This window comes from Pleurodeles waltl, chromosome 2_2 (genome assembly GCF_031143425.1).
Source record: "Pleurodeles waltl isolate 20211129_DDA chromosome 2_2, aPleWal1.hap1.20221129, whole genome shotgun sequence".
Classification (NCBI taxonomy): domain Eukaryota; kingdom Metazoa; phylum Chordata; class Amphibia; order Caudata; family Salamandridae; genus Pleurodeles; species Pleurodeles waltl.
In genome coordinates, this window is record NC_090439.1 from 512,641,689 (window position 1) to 512,647,435 (window position 5,747).

A 5,747-nucleotide genomic window follows, 5' to 3' on the forward strand; every position below is an offset into this window, starting at 1 on the left:
GTGTGCTGCGCTGCATACATATAAACTAAGAAAAGATGGAGCATAACAAACACATAAGCCCAATTTATCCCCACTCCATACCTCTGGAACTGAAGTATCTGTCACCCCTACCCAACATAACTCATGGGGAAGAGAGCCTGGTGAACCTGGACTCCTCTAGTGACCTGTAAGAAGGATAACTGTGGCCAACCCATCAGTGAAACACATGCCAGTTCAATGGTAACAAGTCCAACACCAACAATGACTCTCATTCTCCCCCAACCAACCTCTGGGAAAAGGAGTCCCCAAAGTTTACTGGAGGATTGCTCATTCTTCATGAATATGGAGCACCTCCAACATTAATCTAAAGTCTTCCTTTTCCCGCTGTCTATAGTGGCAAGACTCATATCACTCACAAAAGGGATATAAGGGACAGTCCTGTTTATCTGCATCCAGCACCAGCAGCCCCACCACAACCCCCGGACCCAAAGATCGCTCACTTCCCCTGTACCCCGGCCGGGTGGTAGGCCCATCTTTGTTTTGTACACAGTCCGTTGACCTGTCGAATCTCAGGCCATATTGGAGGCTAGCTCTATGTCTGCTTTAGCTGGGAGGAAGAGATCCAGGTCTGGATTTCGCACGGCCCACTAGGCCACTACAATCCAGATGCATATTGCAAAGATTCCGTACCTCAAGCTAGTTCCAAACAACCTGTGACCTTTCAAGGAAGAGAGTTTCCCCACATTGTGTAACCTTCAGCTTCACCGGGTATAAGAGCATATTTGCAAGCTGCATCGCTCTCTGTTTCTAATTGACAGCAAGACTACTTTTAAATCTGGCAACAGCTGAGACTGTCTAAGTATTGCGTCCTTGTCTGTGCAATTCAGGAAATGATCCTGAGCTCATGAGCAATTATACGTCTTGGCAGGGTTCCCGTCTGAGGTTTTGCCACCAATGATCAGTTGGCCCATTTAATGATGAAGCAAAAGGACAGGGCTTTGGCAGGCATCCAAGTATGCAACCATGAGTCCAGGAAATGTTGAGGGTTCATCCTCTCCACTCCTTCTGCCACCCCTGCAGCATAGGCTGTTCCACCAAGGCCTGTCCTTGGCGTCTTTAACACTGTGTTCCAGGTGACCCACAACTTCTTTGAGTCTTATTGCATTAAAGTTTGTACTGCATTCTGTGCCATAGAGATCTTGAGTTGTACATATGGCCAGGAATAAGTTCTCCAAAGTAATTTTGCCCTTAGCCGGCTCCATTGTGTGGGAAATATCATCAGGGCAGAGCGCTGTGCAGGCTGGTCTGGAAAATCTGTCAATCTTGGCATATTGGTGGGCTGCCCGGCATGATGTGTCTTCTCCATTACGAGTTTCAGGCAAGGATGTAAGCCGCTATCCCAGGAAAACCAGCAAAGATGAAAGTCAAATCTAGGCACCAGTAACTTTCAGTGTGGGGGCCTAAGTACCACCCCAAATCGCTATTAGTCAGTCAAGGCTTAGGTGCCAGCTCAAGGTCTCCGCAACCCGGACGCAGTTACTCACTTCCAGCTACCAGTTGTGACTCACCTCCACTTTCTCTGACCACGATATAGGTCGGGCAAATCCTGGTACGAGAGGGTACCAGCCAAGCAGCGACCACCCCGACCCCTGCCCGCCGCACACACCTCCTGACTGCCTCAATCCTCAATGTGGTCAAATCACCTCCAGCAGCACCCTCCTTTGCCATTATGGGAGAGCTGCAATAAGCTCCTCCACTCACTTCAGAGCAGCACCAGCTGCAAGCTGTCAAGATCACCATGGGGGCCCCACAATCATTAAATATTCGATGGCCGACATTCTCTCCTTATCAGCCGGTGGGGCCATGTCCCCAACTACGCCACCTGTTCCACGGGTTGCCATGACCCACACAGAGCACTACAATGGCCCACTCCTTTAAAGGCACTGCAGCCAATGGATCTGGACCCGGCTCTCCTCCACACCACATGCCTCAGCCAGCAAGGCCCCAAGGAGCCAGTGCCCACGGTCCCCAGAGACTGAGGAGACGACGCCCTGGGCCCGGCTTTTTCTTGTTGGCCTGTCCTGGAGATACCATTGCTGCCGGCCTCACACAGGCCCCAGGTCCACCACCAGTTCTCTAATCTGGCCCTGCCACAAGTTAAACACGGGGATCAGTGTGGTGCTCCTCTTGCTCTGCATCATTCACCTGCAATGCTGGCCAGAGGGGTCAGATACAGGATGGACAGATAACAGTTGCTTGGCGGAGCCTCCCTAAATGAATCTACCATCTTGCACCCCTGTCCACACCACTAAGTAAGTTATTAACCTGTGTTCTTCTGCGGTGTGGGGCCTCAGGAAAGAGGGACAGTATCAATAGGAAAAAAGTAGGTAGCTATGGTTTAGATTAATTAAGCTTCTGTCAAGGTCCCAGCAGGTTCGCCAAGCCTTTTCTAAGCCTCCATAGCACTAAGTGAATGTATGTGGACTCTTCAATTTACAGATAGACGTTTTAGGTGTGAGCGTATATGACTCTTTAGCCATCCATTACCAAGGTCCCTCTGCACGAACTTTCGTCCCGGGCTGATAGACACTTTTCAAAGAGGACTTTCCAGTGCAATTCCATCCTTCTTTCTGTTGTCTTTTTTTAAAGGAGGGAAAATAAAGACATGGGGGAATGGTTATGCAGCTGCCCTACAAGAATCAGTGCTACCTGTACTCATATCCAGATCTCTTTCCAGCAAGACTCCAAAACTGCATGTGCGACCTAGTTCCCAGGTTCTCATGGCAGGCAGCCTGTTGTGACCGCTGGAATCATTTACCACTGGTGTCCTATGGTCATGGTGCCATTGAAACCCAAAGCTGGGTTACCAAGAGCCCCTCAACAGGACATGGCTTTCAGTGCGGCTGACCACACCAGTCCAAAGCTTATGCAAGGACTGGTGTGAGTTAGACACAAATGACATAGTAATTTCTCACACTACCCTTTTACTACTCAAAAACCTGTAGCTCCAGGTAAATTTCCCAAAGGTTTATCTGTCCCCAGCTGCATGTTTTAAACTACCTTTGAGCAAATCTGGTCTGGGTGCTTCCAAAGGTAAAGTGTTTTTGTTAGAAATTGGGTATCTATTTGGCAGAGGTATACACCCTTGTCCAAGTAGGGACCACAATCCTAGTCAGGGTAAGTCACATCACAATCCACATTATCCTGTGCCCACCCTCTGGTAGCTTGGCAGGGAGCAGTCAGGCTTAACTTAGAAGGCAATGTGTAAAATACTAACAGTGAAAACACCACACCACTTTAGAAAAGTGGATCATCTTTATATGAATAACATAAGGTCAAAATGTCAAAAATCCAATGGTAACAAGCCAAGATATGAATGTTTAAAGATTAAATCCCAATAAAGGGCTTAAAAACGCATAAGCTTCAACTGGGGCTATCATAGCTTCTTTGATGGAGTCATTCCCAACAGTCCGACGCCACTGGTGCCAGTCACGGAGTCACACGGACCACCAGTCTCAGTACCTTTGAAAACGAAGAACCAAAGATGTTGCACACAGTCGGGGAGGTGAGGCGTCTCTCGAGCTGATGCTGCTTTGGTCACTTATGGTGCCAGGGGAAGTGAGGTGTCGATTCCCTACTGGGAGGCAGGGGCGCAAGGCATCGGTTCTGTCTGGTTGCAGGGGAACTTGTTGAAGTAAGCCTCAGCAAGGCCTACTAGTGCAAGGGGTTCGCCCTTCTCTGCACAAAGTCCTCAGACCATATAGGAAGAAGTTGACACAGAAACTGAAATAAAAGACATTTCAGTTCATTAAACCTCATGAGGTTGTACCACAGTTCAAACAGCACCCTTCGGTAATGTTTGAAGTAGCACACTGAACTAAGAGAGCATGGTCCTTTTATATCCACGCAGGGGCTAAAAGAAGGTGGTACAATTATAGAAGCAAGACTTATATACATATAAGGTCATATGGAAATGCAGTCGACAGGTAGGAGGGGCTAACAGTTTTCAAGGACTAGTAGACACATTACTGTCGGTTACTAATTACTAACAGCTGCAGTCCTTACTGGGCTTGTGCAAAGTGGGAGATGCTAAATATAACTTGTCACTAGACAGATTTTCAAGAGTAGTTAACAGGAAGGTAGGACAGAGCACATGGCGAGCACATGGCAGCATGTGGCAGAGATAATGGCTGCCATGAATACAAAATGGATTCTGTGAAATGTAAACAATAGTTGCTAAATACAAGATGTCTTCTGCTAATGCTTAATGTAATCGCTACTAAATTACAACAAACTGATGCGGCTTCGGTGGCGAGGCATTGGTTCCTTGTGACCCAGCAGGGTCGATGAATCCAGTTGGTCAAGACGTGATGTCAACTTCGAAGTGCCGCGATCACACCATGGGACGTCAGTGGCGTTGCGGTGACGTCTGACTTCCATTGCAGGCCGTGGATGTTGCATTCAGCAAGGACCACACAGGCAGAGCAGGCAGCAGCATCACTGCTGGAGTCTTGAACTAGCTAGAAGCCAGTAGGTGAAGTCTTTGTTGGCCCTGAGACTTCAGAACAGGAGGCAAGCTCAATCCAGGCCCTTGGAGAGCACTTATGGAGGAACGCAGAGTCCTTCCAGCAGAGTCAGAGGCCCACAGGCAGAAGGGCAGCAGTCCTTCCAGCAAAGCAGTCCAGATGAGTCACTTGGGCAGCCAGGCAGTCCCTCTTACAGAGTCCAGGTGTGGGTCCAGAAGTGTCTGATTTGGTGGGGTCAGAGACCCAGTATATATACCCCAAAATGCTTTGAAGTGGGGGTAACTTCAAACAGTGGTTTTGAAGTGCACAAGTTCCCCTTTCAGCCCAGTCCTCTCTGCCAGGACCCTTGTGGGGAGTTATTAGTCCTTTGTGTGAGGGCTGGCCAATGGCCTTTGAAGTGTAAGAGAGAGCCCCTCCACCTTTCCTGCCCAGGAGACCTATTCATTATGCAGATGTGACTGAGTGTCCTCTATTTATGACTGTTTGGGTGGAATGTACGAGGAGAATTGTCAACCGGCACAGCCAAGACGTGGATTGGAGACAGGCTGTAAGAGACAGATGGCAGTACATGCAGAGAAATGCCCACTTTCTAAACGTGGCATTTCTAAAATAGTAATATTAAATCCAACTTCATGAGTAAGTGGGATTTTCTATTACCATCCTAGCCACACTAAACATGACAGGGCTACCCCTTTTCAGATCAGAATCTACCACTTAAAAGTATATAAAGGAAGTTCTAATGCTGGCCTATGAGAGGAACCAGCCTCATAGTAGGGGAATACAAATTTGTGAGTTTTCCACTACCAGGACATGTAAAACATATAGATACACGTCCTGCCTTTTGGTTACATAGCACCCTGCTCTATGTGTTTCCTAGGGCCTACCTTAGCAGTGACATATGTAGAAAAAGGGGAGTTTAAGACTTGGCAAGTAGTTTAAATGCCAAGTCGAAGTGGCAGTGAAAGTGCACACACAGGCCTTGCAATGGCAGGCCTGAGACATGGTTAAGGGGCTACTTATGTGGATGGCACAACCTGTGCTGCAATCCCACTAGTAGCATTTAATGTACAGGCCCTGGGCAACTCTATTGCACTTTTACTAGGGACTTACAAGTAAATTAAATATGCCAATTGGGTAGGACCCTATGTTACCATGTTTAGGGGAGCGAGCACATGCACTTTAGCAGTGGTAAAGTGTGCAGAGTCCTAACACCAGTAAAAACAGGGTCAGAAAAATGGAGGG